The sequence below is a fragment of the Phyllobates terribilis genome, unplaced genomic scaffold, assembly GCF_046119375.1.
Source record: "Phyllobates terribilis strain yellow unplaced genomic scaffold, ASM4611937v1 Scaffold_5897__1_contigs__length_48388, whole genome shotgun sequence".
NCBI classification, from domain to species: Eukaryota; Metazoa; Chordata; class Amphibia; order Anura; family Dendrobatidae; genus Phyllobates; species Phyllobates terribilis.
In genome coordinates this window covers 1-16,795 of record NW_027368642.1, presented here as the reverse complement: position 1 = coordinate 16,795, position 16,795 = coordinate 1, and the positions used below count along the sequence as shown (strand labels likewise).

General features: G+C 40.6%; 1 pseudogene; it reads left to right on the top strand.

Annotated features, from left to right (window-relative positions):
• Positions 1-14,308: 14,308 nt before the first annotated feature.
• Positions 14,309-15,809, top strand: LOC141250551 (uncharacterized; annotated as a pseudogene).
• Positions 15,810-16,795: the final 986 nt, after the last annotated feature.

Genomic DNA, 16,795 nt, shown 5'->3' with positions numbered 1-16,795 from the left:
TTTTCCCTTGCTATGTGGCCCACCGTATACCGCATTTTGCTTGTTAACCATTTCTAGGTAATTATTGTCTTACATTTCCAATAACGTCAATGCACTTCTTCCTCCAAGATATCTCCGCTGATTCTTCTTCTTCCACGCTTCTCCTTAATCCCTTTTTTCTCTCTTTCTCAGTGATTCTCCCACTTTTCTGAAATCTTTCCCCTTCCGGTGATTACATCCTCGAACCAAGAACAACCTTCGACTTTCTTTTTGGAGGACGCCGACATTGCTCCTTCCAAACTCAGAATAGTAGGGTTAGAGGAAGTTTTGAAAGTGGCGCAATTTCCAGAAAACACCGTCACCAAAATTACATTAGTTACAGAATGAGCCAACACCGCGCCAGATGGATGGATGAGATTTTACGATTACCCTTTTCAAGATCGGTCATGTCTTTTCATTCTCACATCTCTCCCAAGGTGTTCTCCATATGTATGGACGGGTACCCTATAAACTAATGCCACAATCATGGAGGATCCTAAGGTTTTTTGATAGATTGAACGAAAGGAATGGGGTTGGTTTTACAGCAGACAACATCGGCTACTTCTACACACCGTCACACTCGAAATCTCTCCATTACAACTTGAAGAATAGAGCATCCGTAAAGCCAATGGCCATCAAACTCAGCGTGAACGATCACTGATAGAAGAAGAGGCAGTTCTTTGTTGAGGTCAAATCTCTGGGGACTGACTACTATTTTCTTCGTACCGGATAACAATGGAAAGGTATGATCTTGCTTTCTTTCACCCAGATTTAGCCTTGTCGTGTTGATTTGTAACAGTGTTATTGGGTTTACCAGAACAGGTGTTTACCGATCGTGCCCTGCTAATGGTATTGAAGAGAAACTCAAGCGTTCCATGGAAATATCGCTGAACGAGAGGAAGTTTGACAATGCGACTGCTCCGCACCCGATTCTTATTGTCGCGTCATCGCCCGCAAAAAGTAGGTATTTCTTTTATCCACCTTGGTCCATCGACTTGGAATATATCATCTCATATTTGACCGTCTCAGGAGAGCCATCCGTTCAACGATCCTCCCTTATGCCTTTAAAAAGTTTCGTGGAGTCCCACCGCAAAGAAAGAACAACTCCAGCCAAAAAGGAGGTCAAACCACATGTTTCCCCGTCACCTCAAAAGGAGAAGAGGCCAGCTAATGAGATTATCCCTCGCAAACTTCCCAGGATCGAGTTCAGTTCCACAGATATCCCCGTCCCTCCGGTGAGAAAAGGCGTTAAATCTCTCTCCCTGTTCCAGAATCTTGAAGCCGCCAACAACTACTGTTTACTAGTATGTGAATCAATAACTTTCTGTTTGTGTGCATGTTTATTGCGTAATTATAGCAACTATTTTGCCAGGGCTTCCAAAATCTGAGGTCAAGTCATGGGAAGGCCAAGAATGTTGACGATTTGTATATAAAGGTTGATGATGGAATGGCTAGGATGCTTGATACAGAGGGGAAGGCTTGATGAATGGAATGAAGGGTAAAATAGATGGACGATCGGTGCGTTGCTCAAGTTAATGTTACTTAGACAGAGGTCAAAGGTGAAACTAGGCGTAACTAAAAGGTGGAGGTTGAACTGAACAAGCTCATGGCAAAGTGTGGGGAGGTATGTGCTGACCTCGAAGCATATATGTGTTCCAAGTCCTACATCGAGATGATCGAAGAGTTTATGCGTGGAGAGTAGGACAACTGGGAACTTGATCCTGAATCGAAGCCCCTGGACAAGGATTTCCCCCAGGGTTGTCCTCACTTGGACTATCTGAAGGACTGGGGTCTTTTGTTCCCTATGCCCCGACCCATGGCGATGCAGGTGAGGAACCTCGCACTGATGTTTGAAGCTACAAAGTGCAATGGTGTGTGTTAGTTGTTTTAATACTTGAACTTGTTTTCTTCTCATGCTTGTTTGTTGATTCCACTAAACTTTCTGAAAAAGTCCTTTATCTATGAAGGCAAGACATTGTTTAGGTGACCCGTCCATCATAGTGGGTTGCACTTTATGTAATCTGAATCTAGCTACCTTATTTTCGTACCTTTATGTCACGTCGTGCGTGATTGGTGTCTTGTTGGGTCGTTAAGACTGCACATGTGTTGTGTTCGTGCATCATCTTTCAACGATGATGTGATCGTGTATCATCCGTCGATAATGAAGGAATATGCCTGTAATTGTGGATGTATCAACGCATGTTATTGTAATGCCAAGGGAGAAATTGATGTATGTTTTGTGTGACGTAAAGTTATAAGGAGATGTCATATCGTATAAAAGTTTTAAGGCTAGTGGTTTAACAATGTGCCTTATGTTCTATCCCTTATGTCCGATCGATTGTGTCCATTCTCCATGGAGCTCCATAATGACTCGACCGAGGATAGAGTGCGTTTCCCTACACACTTGTAAAATGAAAAGGGGTCGAGCTAAGGACTAATAGTTGGGAGCAAGCCCAACTGCCTTCTGATGCTCAAGTCATTGTAAAGTCATATATGATAAATTTTAATGATGCGATTGTAAAAGGATAAATAAAAGAGGGTTTTAGAAATAATACTTTCCGATGTGCATAACATTCGATCTGTGGGGGACATCTCTGTCATCGAAGTCGCGTTGTCAATATGCACCTTGTCTAACGGTTTTGACGGTTAAGTACGGTCCTTCCCATTGTTAAGCTAGGTTACGATCTTTTGGGGTCCTTAATGTTTTGGAAGGTTTGCCTGAGGACCCAGTCACCTAACATGAATGTCTTGACGCGGACATTCCGGTTATTGATGCACGTGAACTATGGTTGATATCACAGCATGCGTATTCTTACTTTTTCTCTGACCTCGTCAACTGAATCCAGCGTGTGCCCCAAGTCGACATTGTTTTGCTTGGGGCTTTGTAGCTGGCATCTGGCGGTAGGAATAAGGATTTCAGCGGGGACGACCGCTTCACACCCATAGACCAGTGCCAAATGCGATTGTCCAATGGCATTCTTAGGAGTAGTTCTGTCAGACCAAAGGACATAGGGTAACTCGTCCACCCATTTACCTTTGGCTTCTCTGAGTCTCTTCTTAAAGTTGTTGACGATAATCTTGTTGCCAGAATTTTCTTGTCCGTTTTGCTTGAGGGTATCTAGAGGTCGACATGACCAAGTTTATGGTCCACATGTCGCAAAATGCATGTGTCTTCTTTCCAATAATTGAGACCCGTTGTCACAAACGATTTCGGAGGGAATCCCAAACCTACAAATGATATTCCTCTTGATGAATGATATGACCCTTTCTCCTTTACCTCCTTATAAGCTTCTGCTTTGATCAACTTGGAGAAGTAGGTGGTCATAGAGAGGAAGAACAAACGTTGCCCTGCTGCGGGTGGCAGCTTTCCTACGATTTCCATTCCCCATCTCATGAACGGACACAGAGGGATCGTAGGATGTAAAGGTTCGGCTGGTTGATGAGGTACAAATGCATGTCTCTGACAAGCATTATATTGTCTGGAGAATTCTATCGCATCGGAGTTCATCGTTGGCCAATAATGCCCTAGTCATTGAGCTTTGCAAGCTAGACTCCGTCCTCCTGTTTGATTACCACATTCTTTGTCAATTAGGGACGAGAGTAGGTTCTGAGCTTTGGAGGTTGTGACGCATTTTAGGACTACGCCCGTTACGGACTTTCTAAACAACAACTAATCAATGATGATGTAGGACAGGGACTAAGCTTTGAGGCGCTTGGCTTCTAGTTGTTCTGGGAGAAGTGTTTGGTGGACCATCCAGTCAACGATCGTCTATCTCCAATCTTTGGATGGATCATCGATCTTGATACTGTTGACGGGTTGTTTGGCAATTTTCAAGGATGTGGACTAATGATAGGGTCGGGAAGTCATTTGGGTGTATCGCATATCCAAGGTTTGCTAAGGCATCCTCTTGATTGTTTTTGTCTCTATGGACTTGGTTTATGGAGAATTTTTGGAAAAGAGGCATCATGTCTTGGATGATGGTTAGGTATTCTTCCATTCTCTTGTCCTTGGTTGTGTATTCTCCTTGCACTTAATTGACTATAAGCTGGGAGTCGCAAGGTACCTGTATGTCGGTGACCGAGAGGTCTTCTACTAGTCTTAGGACAAAGATCAAATCTTCATATTCCGCTTCATTATTCATCGCCTCACATTCACATCTCCCAGCCTGGGCTATCTGGTCCCCTTATGGTGACTCTAGTACGACGCCTAATCTGCCCCTAGAGTTGGAAGGGACATTGGAGTTCCCAAGTGTTGTGGCCTTCCTCCACAACGGGTTATCATTTCCTTAGACACGTCCGCTTCTAGCTCGGGACTGAAGTCGACCACAAAATCTACTATAGCCTAGGACTTGATTGTGGTTATGGGCTCAAAATCTATGTCGTATCCACTAAGTTGGATCTCCCACTTAGTCAAGCGTTATGTCAACTTAGTTTTTCTCAAGATTGTTTCCATGGAATAGTTAGTCCGAATGATTATGGTATGTGTCTCGAAATAAGGTTTTAGTTTGATTGTCGATATGGCTAGAGCCAACACCAGTTTTTCCAATGCATAGTACCTTGTTTCGATTGAAAGTAGGGATCTACTCACGTAGTAGACCGGCAGTTGCTTTCCATCTTCCTCTCTTATAAGGGTGGCGATAACCTATGCATTGGTTACGGTGAGGTAGATAAATAGTGGCTTTCTATCATGCAGCTTTGCGAGGAGTAAGGGACTGGCTAGGTAGGTTTTATGTTCTTGGAAGGCTGTTTTGTGGTCGGTCCCTAGTTAAAGGATTTGTTTTCCTTGGTGAAGTCGCAAAAGGGTTTGCACTTGTTTGGCGACTTGGAGATGAATCTGTTAAGGGATGCGACTCGACCTGTTAGCTTCTGGACGACCTTTAAGCGTCTAGGTTCTCTAAGGTTGACGATGGCCTTCACTAGCTCCGGACTCGTCTTGATTCCACTTTGTGTTACAACGTACACCAGAAATTTTCCTGAAGAGACTCCAAACGAACAATTGGTGGGGTCAAATTTCATATTATACTTGTCTAGGACATCGAACGGGTCATTTAGGTGGTCGATGTGGTCTTGTTTGTGTTTAGATTTCACTATCATGTCGTTGATGTAGAGTTTTGTGGTGTCCCCAATCCGTTCCTTGAACATCTTGTTCACGAATCGTTGATACATTACCCCCTGCATTTTTTAGGATGAATGGCTTGATTTTGTAGAAATACATACCTTTACTCGTGATGAAGGATGTTTTCTCTTAGTCATCCGGGTCGATCTGAATTTGATGATATCCACTGAAGGCGTCCATGTACGAGAGCATCTCGTGACCAGTTGTCGCGTCAATCATGGCATCGATGTAGGGAAGAGGGAATGAGTCTTTGAAGTCGACGTAGACACGCCACTTACCATTTTTCTTCTCCATGACAACCATATTTTCAACCAATTAGGATAGTTGACTTCCCTGATTTTACCTGTATCGAGAAGTTTAGTTACCTCGTCGTCGACGACCTTGTTACGCTCAACCGCGAATTTCCTACATTTCTGCTTTACTAGAGGATTTCTTTTTATCTACGATTAATCTATGTATGATGACATACGGGGAGATGCCTATCATGTCCTCATGTGTCAAAGAAAAACTATTAGCCCGTTCCCTTAAGAAAGAAAGCAGTCATGTCACGACTCATCGTCGAGGTTGATCCGACTTTGACGACCTGACTGGGCGAAGAAGGGTCTAGTCATACTTCGTCGAGCTTTTCCATTTCTGGATCGAGGTACCCTCTCGATCGTCCCTCGTCCATTGATTGCTAAGCGTCTTTTTGTTCGATCGCATTTTTCATTAACACTACATATAACTCTCGGGCTAGTCGTTGTTCACCTTTCACCTCTTGTACTTCCCATTTCGTAGTGAATTTTATAGTATGGTGATAGGTGGATGGAACTTCCATCATTGTGTGAATCCAAGATCTACCCATAATATAGTTGTAAGGAGATTCACAATCTATGGCATTAAATTTCACTTACCCGCTAAGGGGCAAAGACTGGGAGGACGAAGTTCCCAAGTGTATATTTCACCTCCCCGCTAAACCCGATAAGGGGCAGGCGTCGAGGGTTGATATCCACCTCGAATAATCCTATCTCTTTTAAGGCAGAGAGGGTGATGGTGTCCGAGAAACTACCATTATCGACTAGGATCTTGCGGATTAAGCAGTTCTCTACAAATAATGTAATGACTAACCCAACGTGGTGCTCATAATTGTCGTTAGCATCCTCATCGCTAAATCTAAACGGGAGTAAGTCGCTGACCTTCTTGGGCACCGTGTCTGATGCCAGTGGCGTGTCGCCTAGGCTTTTCTTAGCGCTTTTCTTGGCGGAAGAATACAACATTTCGCAAATCTCCAAACACCTGAAATGCAATTTTTAACCTTGGCAAGGACAGGAGAAGAGGGGCAACCCTCTAATACATTGATGTGTCATTCCAACGTGAACTGGATATGATTAGAGATGACATATCTAAGCAATCTTTTTTTCAAGGAGACGGGCTACTTCACGCTTTAAGGCAACACATTTGTCTGTGGAGTGACCATGGTCGGCATGGAAGTCACACCAGTTGGACATATTCTCACCGTGACTCTGTTTTGTCCATCTTACGGGGCCATCTCACATATTTTGCCATTTCGTCAAAGGCCTGAACAAGTTCGGCGTGTGATGTTAAAATTATATGATTGTATCTTAGGAGGAAGTGCGGGATCATCTTCCCCGACTATCCCCGATCGCGGCTATTTCCTAGTTTGGCAGGGTAGGGCTGACTCAGTATGTCATTCTTGTTGTCATAACGGGGCCGTCGGTCTATGCGATTAGAATTCTGGTCCACCTTGGATGGGATGTCGTCCCTCTTCTAAGAGAATGTGATCCAACACCCTTGCATGCGCATCCTTGAAGGCACGACAAGGGTAATTGGTAAGTTGTGATATAGCTCACTCCCTTTAACCAGACCACGCCGAAACACTTCTACCGACGTAGTAGAATCGCAAAAGGGGATGTTGACCATTTTATTAGTATACAATGCTAAGATAAGCTTATAGAGGTTAGTTAGCATGTTGTATTATACGGTACATGTTGCTAGACTGTTCTCTAACTTTGGACTACTGGAAAATTGAATTTTGAAAGCATTGAATAGTTTATAGAAACATGCGATCAACCCTTAGGGAAGTGCATATACCATGATAGGGCCGACCCCATGAGGGACATGACAAAACTCTGGCACATGAGTTCCTCCTTGGTATCTATCGGTATGGTTACAGTCTTAAGAGTTTGTTTATATATGTCCAAATGATCGGACTGGTCGGTCATGCTATTGTACTTCTCCATTGGTGGGAGACGTACTTTCTTGGGGATTGCCACGTTAGGGATCATGTCGAAGAAGGGTGATTCTTTGATTCCATTGATCGCCTCTCTTCGAGTGGTGGAGGGATCATCGAATTCGAGAAAATATTTTAGTCGAGAGATCTCATGGCGGACTCGAGACGGGTATCGATAGCATATTGAAAGAGAGTTTGGACGTCTGGTCCTCCAATCCTCTGGTTAGCATTGGCTCCGTGTCTATCAACCATTGCTAATGTCTCAAATGATACATGGTTAGGAGTAAAATTAAGGTCAGGTTGTCGTTACCAAGATTTTGGGGAGAGCAGGCGCGTGCCCCGACTTTCCCTTGAAGAAGTCAATGTTGAGCCTAGTCTGAATTCCCTCAAGGTTGGTCGGCCTCCGGCTCCCTGAGGCTACGTGTCCGCATGAATGTACCTGCGATTTCAACATGGAATTTTTAGTCGTCCGTCTAGTATTTTCGGCACCTAGTGATTCGCGGAGAGAATCATAGTCTCGACGTTGATCAACAAGAGAGTGATGAAGTGATTGCATGGCCTGGGCCATTTCTCAAATCTAGCTTTGTATGGACTCCTTAGAGTTTTCCGTCATTTTCTTTCCTTTGTCTTGTTGGAACATGGTTTCTTCCTCGGTAATAATTTTTTTACCACTGTCAAGGATTGTGGGATAGGTGACTGTGTCGGCCATGAAAGACAAACAATAAAGGTGTCCGATTTAGTAAGGAAGACCGGCTAATTGCCCCATGTGGGGCGTCAAATTGTTCCGGGAAAAAAAACTTCGTCTAAATTGCCTTAAAAGTGAGGTAATTAGTCAATTGGATTGGAATATAGAAAGAAAAATCAAATATATGAATAATTGGATTGTATTAATGGTGAAGAGTACACAAATGCTTGAGAGTTTCTGATAACCATGTGTTGCTAATTGTGTCACAAACAAAATGAACTACACGTATTTATATTAATAATAAAATTAACATTAAACAACAAGAACCATGTCGTCCACATCCCGGATTCCTCGAATGCATAGTTGAGATTTGTGTCTGACTTTCTGCACTACCTAACATCACTTTCCAATGGTACGCGTCACTTTCTCATGGTCTGTCGTCTACACCTAAACACGTCTACTCGTCGCTAGACATAACCTAGGGACGTCATATGGGCCTGGGCTGATCAAGGGCAAAACAACGTGTACATAAAGAGACAAAAACGAAGCAAAATATGAGGCACTAATCTTTTGCCTCTACCTAGCACGATACCTATAGGTAGTCAACTTATAGGTAGTTTGTGACTCTCTGCTACTAGTCAATCAAGTCCAAGGAGAATACACAACTAAATACGACATGATGGCAAGATACCCAACCCTCGTCCAATATTTAATTCCTTTGTTATAAAAATTCTCCATATCACATACCTGACTCTCATCCAATCTTTAATTCCCCAATTCAAAAAAAAATCCATATCCCAAGTGCCAAGAGACCGAAACGCCAAGACCAAAGCCCTAGCCAAACTTGGGTCCACCCTTCACCCTACCGCGTACCCGACAATATTTTTGATCCATAAATTATCCCCATCAGTTTCTAAAACGGAAAAGGGCAGCATCGATATAGTCTCCTTAATCCAATAGGATGAAAACTCAGAAGACTAGGTGGCACCTGTCATCAGATTGCTACTACACCAAAGACTCCCATCAGACAAGCTGGGCTCGCCGCATCAATGTACAATCAGTCCCTATCATATTATATGATTGACTTTTTACTTTTAAGTAAATCAACGAAATGCGTCCTTTTCAAATGCCTGACAACAACCGATGCACAAACACTTATCTTATCCTTAATAGCGAAGAATGTGGCAACCATGCTAGAGGACAAAGCTTGGCCTGTAAAGAATGATGACTATTATATTACTGGATGACCATGAAATTTGATGTCATCGAGTTCATGAAACGCTGCATCACATGCTAGAGACACGCCTCAATACCTTACACAAAGCTCCTACATCCCACTCTCCCTCCTTTACCTTTCATGAGGTGGGGGATGGATATAGCCAGTAAAATGCCACCAACTGCTGAGCAATGAGTGTTCTTCCTCGGCATGACAGGCTACTTCTCTAAGTTGATCGAAGGTTGAAGCATAAGTGGAAGTCATGGAAAAGACACTGTATTCTTCATCAAGAAAAATATCATCTACGTGTTCAGGATTTCCTTAAAGATGTATGCCATAATGGATCTCAATTCATCGGCCAAAAGACAAGAACAGTCTCCTCTTGTTGGAACATCAACCTAGTGATGTCAACCCCTTGATATCCTCAGGCGAAGGCTAAGCAGAGTCCAACAACAAGATCATCATCAATAACCTCAAGAAGCGAGTAGGCGACGCTAAAGGGAAGTGGGCCAATAAGTTATCTTACGTACTTTCATCCGACATGACTAAACCCAAAAATCCCACTGGACAACCTCCATTCACCTTGGTCTACGGATGTGTGGTAGTCATCCTAGCAGAAGTACTTCTCCCAATCACCAGGTAGGTTTGCAGACCCTAAAAAATGAAGTCAACCTGGGGCACACATTATATTCAGTAGACGATGTTTGAGTGAAGGCAAGACTATGCATGGTCAGATATTAACAACAAGTCATACAAAGTTACAACACTAATGTACACGTCAAGGATTTCACCTTGGGAAAATTGGTCCTCCAGAACTCAGAATACCAAGGATCCAAGGAACGGTAAGCTAGCCCCGCAGTGGGAAGGTCAGTATCAAATCATCAAGGACATGGGGCAAGGCACGTACAGGCTCTACATTGACAATGATAAGGACGTTTCATAATACCAAGGTTGGGCTTATATCTAACGATCAATCCTTGGCCAAACTAGTTTTTATGTGTCTAAAGGGAAACACCCCTTGACCAATAAATTAACATAACAAGGAGATCTGTGACGAATAAACACGATTTATTGGAACACAAGGGATTAAACATAAAAATGGACGTCGATAAATCACTTGCCTTAGAACCAAAATAAGGTAACAAATCTTTATACCCCTACACAACATAAGATACGCCTTGTTCTCTCCCTTGTCACCACAATAATAGTGTTCACAACATATTGCAGACCTATTCTCCTTCAATGACAGGCAAAACTAATCCACAACCATAGTTACATTGCATGGTCGAAACGGTCCACATCCAAGACCCATGATCACAAAACACATAAGTAAAGGTACGAGATCCATCTACATAGGGACCTTCTGTGTCTGACCATATATTTATATAAATGCGACCCTCTAGGGTAGATAGGTCACTAAAACACAAACATAATTGCCTTCTCTGTCGAAGGACTTTCAAGTTCAACAAGATAGTATGAAAAACAGGCAGATAAAATAAAAGTTCAAACATAAACACACACAAAGATTTTTAGTACGGATGACAAAGAAATGGATCAGGAAACAACATAGGCGTCATCCTCTTGGGATTCCTTGACTTTTTCCATGATGATGTAGCCAGAGGTAGCAGGTTGACCAAACTCCGCATCCTTGGGACAAGATCCTCCAAGCTCTCAGATGCTCAGCATGGGGGTACCCTTTGGGTAGTTCTTGTCCATCGCCTCGATCTCATCCTCGAAGTCCCAGTCATAGTATCATCCTCTTTAAAACTCCTCGATCATCTCCACTCTGGATTTGGTGCAGATGTATCCTCCCACAACAACAAATATTTCTCCACACGAATCCTTCACTCGACGAATTTCTCTCTCTAGCACTGATACACGAGCTTTCAACCTCAACGCCTCCTCTTATGTAGAGCAGATCCGATCGTCAGCTACCACAAACTTTTCTCCAGCTATCCTCAATTTCTCTTCAACCTCCTCATCTTCTCTTCAGATGTTGCCACCTACTCTTTCAACCTGGCAAGTTCCTCTTCGCCAACATCTAGCCTCTTCTGATAGTCTGCATACAACTTCTTGGCTTTTCCATAGCTAGATCTCAGATGTTAAAATTCATATGCTAGGAATGAGCAATCAAAGAAAAAGAAAATCCCCATCTACCACGGAATCAAGAAATCAAATAGTTTACCATCCATAACAAATTGACCGCATCATCAGGGTTCTCTAACACAGGCAAAGAAATGACATCATCTATAGTGGACAGGGCGCGGAGGTCGACAATGATCTTCGTAAAACTGTGAGGGAAGATCTCGGACACTGGTTCAATGACTGGTCTCTTACCCTTCTTCAATGACGGGACAAGAGGCAGCTTGGAAATTGTCTTGGAGGACAAGGGTTCGTTCTTTCTCCTAGATTCCATTAGGATCTTGGCATATGGATGGATGATCCCTTGATAAGACGACGTTGAAACAACAAATCTAAGCACAATACATCATAAACATGTAAGTTAACACAAAATTTTAAGGCAAGTAAGACAACACAAGTTCCTTACAATTGGTTGGAGACGATGCCACGAGCAGAAGAGGAAAAGGTGCGGGCGCATTATCAAACTTCCTTACACCAAGGGGAGTTTCCACATCAAGAGAGAGCTTTGGTTGGATGGTTGGATCAGGGAAGTGCTCAAATGTCGTCGGCTTTTTACATATACACGGTTAGATCTGAATTGAATAACAAAGATAAACATATATGCGTAATAAAAAAGCAACATTCCACTGTCATTTAGTCTAGAAGGAACTAATAGTCTACCCTAGTCACTTCACAACGATGAAAAAGAAACACCTTTTCCACCCTCAGTCGTTAACACTAAGGCTCAGAGAGATGGACTTGCACGACGCTTTGCTCTTCAAACTATATCGGAAGGATTTAGAGGCCGATGGAAGGTACCATTTGTCCACGTCATCCAAGGTCATCTCAAAATCCTACTTTTCGTTGAGGCAGTCGAGGATACGCAAGATCCTCCATTCTTGGGACATCAGTTGACAATTAATCAAGTCATAGAAGAACTCCCTGAACCAATGGAGAAAAGGGGAATACATGCTATACATTGAAGGGTAGTCGTAGAAGCACATTCAACCGTCATATCTAGTTTCAACTCTTCCTTTGCCGTCGGATATCCTGATCATGATATCCGCTGAAATTTTCATACCTTCAGGACTTCTTCCATGCTGACAGGGGTCATCTCATTCATATCTACGTCGGTTTCATCCAAGAATAAGGTCGAGGGTTGTCGGACTCGGTGGCTCTAGTGGAAGAAGTGATCAGAGAGGACATAGTGGAAAAGAGAGAATCTTGGGAAGGAGAAGAGATAATTGCCTTGGAAGAAGAATTTACAATGACAGTAAAGTGATGAGACTGTTGTGGGAGAGGGTAATTATAACCATGTGTACTCCTCGCCTTGGTTAAAAGAAGAAAAATTCACCACGGGTAAGTCCTCTTGTGGTGAAAAGACTCAACCGTCCGTAACTGCTTTCCCTCGAGTGATTGCCTCTTTTGGGATAATTGTTGAGCCAAAATCTAGATCAGGATCGGAAGAGAAAAAAGGCCCAAGAATCTACCAAATCAAACCGTCGTATCAAGAGCTAGCTGTTAGAGGAATGACGTGTATTGTAATGTTGGCTCCGTTCAACACACTTGACTAGATATCCAAGACCGAGCGATGTGGAGATGGACGTTGTTTGGACGTGGTATATATGAATTTCTAGTATAAATAAGGGTGATCTCAAATGTATTAGACGAATTAATCAACTTTCATTTACGACTCATTTGTAAAATGAGCAATTTAATCTAAATATTGTTATCATTTATTCTTTACGTTTTCAACTCATTCCACTTTTCCATTGTTGATCGACAAATTACACTAATTTAGGCAATTTAGTTGTTTATGTCTTCTTACCCAAGACAATAAACCCAATCAGAGAGCTATTTCGTGTCCTTTGTCTTCCTCACAGTCCTTGCATTTCCGACAAGGAAGAAGGTGACCATCAACACCGTGGTTCATCGCCCCAAACCTCTTGTAGGGAGACCCATATCTTTTCATCCACTCTACGTCGACATATTGTCTCTTACGGCATGTCGCCCTCCTTGGACAAACCACTCGTCTCTGATGCATCTCCCTCCGGTGTGCCGTCCTCACAGACACAATTGATTGAGAGAGAAAAGAGCGGCATGGTCATTATAATTTATAAGTAGAAATGAATCAATGACTTAGTAGATTAGATATGTTCAACGGGCAATAGACTTTGAGATAGCCTTTGAACAAATTATGGGTATTGATTGAGAAAATCACACACAATCCTGAAAATGCGATAATTTATAATGTGTGTTATTTTTCTTTTTTTTTGGGTTTTATTTAGCTTAAATCTAGTCTATCTATTTTTAATTAATCTAACGCTCTTGATTTGATCAATATTTTACTATAACTAGTCATTTCACTAGAGAGTGATACTATATATATATATAATTGAATAACAAAACATTAAATTTTCAAACATATTAAGTTAGCATCGTTCAAGTTTGAGTCTTATAAAAAATATCGTTCAGATTTAAATAGAATCAAATTCCAACCGATTGGTCAGAAAAAACTTCTTCTACTCAGATTATGTTGAGTGAAGGTCGGATTCAGGTCGACCGAGCGTAACAAAATTTTCAAAAAATAACTGTATAATATATTTGAATAATATCGAATATTATGTTATTAACCTCGTTCAAAGTACGGAGCCAAAGTGATACTTGTGCATGTATCTAGCAATAAAAGAGTGTCTATCTAAGACAGAGCACAGTAACTTGATTACAAACTGGTAGGGCACAATGCATATGCGTGAGTAGTAGAGTTCAGTACAACGTCGAAAAAATGGCCGAGATTTGCGATGGCGTAATCCATGACGACATAATCGGAAAATATTGAATAGATAGTCTCTATATATTGCACAAGCTCGATGGATCATAAGCGATTAAAAATTAAAAGTTGAGTAGATTAAATAGAACTTAATGAGTAAGTTAAGCGGGGAAGGAAAATTAGTATGTGTGAGTGGTGCTTCCGGCTACATCGCCTCTTGGCTGGTTAAGGAGTTGTTACTCCGTGGCTACACTGTTCATGCAACAGTTCGCGACCCAAGTAAGCCAGTCTTTCTCGTTTTATATACAGCATATATGCTTGCTATGTAATGCCAATTGATATATACTATAGGTGATTCGAAGAAGATAGGTCACTTGGTTGTTCTAGAAGGAGCAAAGGAGAGGCTACATTTGTTCAAAGCCGATCTGACAGAAGAGGGTTCATTGATGCTGCAATTAAAGGCTGGTGGAGTTTTTCATACGGCCTCCCCGGTGTTGATACAGTGTCATGATCAACAGGTGCCTTGCTCCTCACACTGCAATTGTTTACTTAATGATAAGATATGCGCGTTACATGTTTTTTGTTGTTGTGCTAATTCATTTCCATAAATGAAAACAAGCCTGATTGTATATGGTATCATATGCACGTTGACATACACGTACGTACAGGCAGAAGAAAGATTACTAGTTCCAGCTATTGAAGGCACAATGAACGTTCTAAAGTCATGTGCTAAGTTTGGTTCATCAGTGAAGAGGGTGGTTTTAACATCTTCTATTGCAGCCATGCTCATCAATGATACACCAATCACCCCTCACACTATTGTTGACGAGACCTGGTGGTCTCATCCCTACTCATGCACAAAACAAAAGGTTTAATTCCTTGGTCGACCTACCTCCTAAGTAGATGGGTACCGGCCCTTACCGGTAGCCTGTTCAAGTTCAGCCGGTTCAGGGTTTGACCGACTTTCAACCGGTTCCAAATCTTTTTAAGAAAAGTAAAATTTTACTTTAAAAATTAAAAAAACTTTTGAACTGGTTGTTCGGACCTCAATGTTAAAAAGGTGGTTGAAGAGGCCGTTAACCTAAACTGCCGGTTCAGGTTCAGGAATTGATTATTCACGGTTCAAGGTTCAAGGATATGTTGAACCGGAACTTGAACCTATATATGCCTGAACCGGCGGTTCGGATTTCGGGTTTGACCGGTTCTGTTGGGTCAGATTATGGTCCGGTTTAAACGGTTCAGGTTCAATAGTACCATCACTACTTTCTAAGTCCTATGTACCCATATAATGATATATACTTAATACTATATGTCGTATATTTATCTAAAATTAGCCATGGTATTATTGGTATTGTATGGAACAGAAATGGTATGGAGCATCTAAGATATTGGCCGAAGAAGCTGCTTGGAAATTTGCAAAAGAAAAGTCTATTGATTTGGTTAAAATATGTCCAGGCTGGGACAATCGGTCCTTTACTACAGTCTACTCTTAATGAAAGCTGTGCTCCTATTTACAACTTGATCGGTAAGTACTATGCATTCATCTATCTTAATGTAAAATATACAAATACATTTGGTGGAAATATAATGTAGAATTTGGTTATGGTTAAATTAGATATTAAACTGTCAAGCTCAATCTCATCATTCAAATAATACAAATATTAGATTATAAATATAAAAAATGAATTTGTAAAACTACATACTGAAAAAAAAAGATGAAAATGTGTCGCATAAACAACTTTTATACATAGTTCAAACTTCTTTTTTTCATTGTTTTTAGAATATAATCCTATATTATTTTATTTTAGAATATTGTCGTGTGTTCATAATTTAATGTTTTTTGCTCATAATTCAAAAAACTAAATTGAATATTGAATTTTGAGAAATTTGCTAACAAATACCCCTTATATGGGTGAATTTGACTTAAAACACCCTTTATATGGGTGAATTTGACTTAAAACACCCCTTATATTACTATTTATACAACGCTACCCCTTATATTGTTCCCGTAAGCAAATCCCCACCCATGTCCTTTATTCCGTTAAAATCCGTTAAGAATAGATGAATTTACTATTTTGCCCTTAGATGAAGTGAAGAATTTCTATTTTTTTAAGACAAAAGTTAGAAAATTTTTTGGGGGCGCTGGGATTCGAACCTGGGAGGTTCGGATTCAACTTTCGACCACGAGACCGTCTATGGTATTTGTTTCATGTGTACATATCATCATTTTTTTAAAATTTATTACCTCTTTATTTGTTTCATGTGTATTATTTTATTAAATAAAATAATATTTATTTATAACTTAATATTATTTTATTTATATATATTAAAACAATATTTATTTATAAATAAATAATTTATCAATTATATACATGATTTATAAATTATATTTATAATAAATAACTTATCAGTATTATATAAATTATTTTTATTTATATATATAATTAATAAATTATTTATTATAAATATAATTTATAAATCATGTATATAATTGATAAATTATTTATTTATAAATCAATATTATTTTAATATATTAAATAAAATAATATTAAGTTATAAATAAATATTATTTTATTTAATAAATTTATACACATTAAACAAATAAGAGGTAATAAATAAATAAAATGATGATATGTACA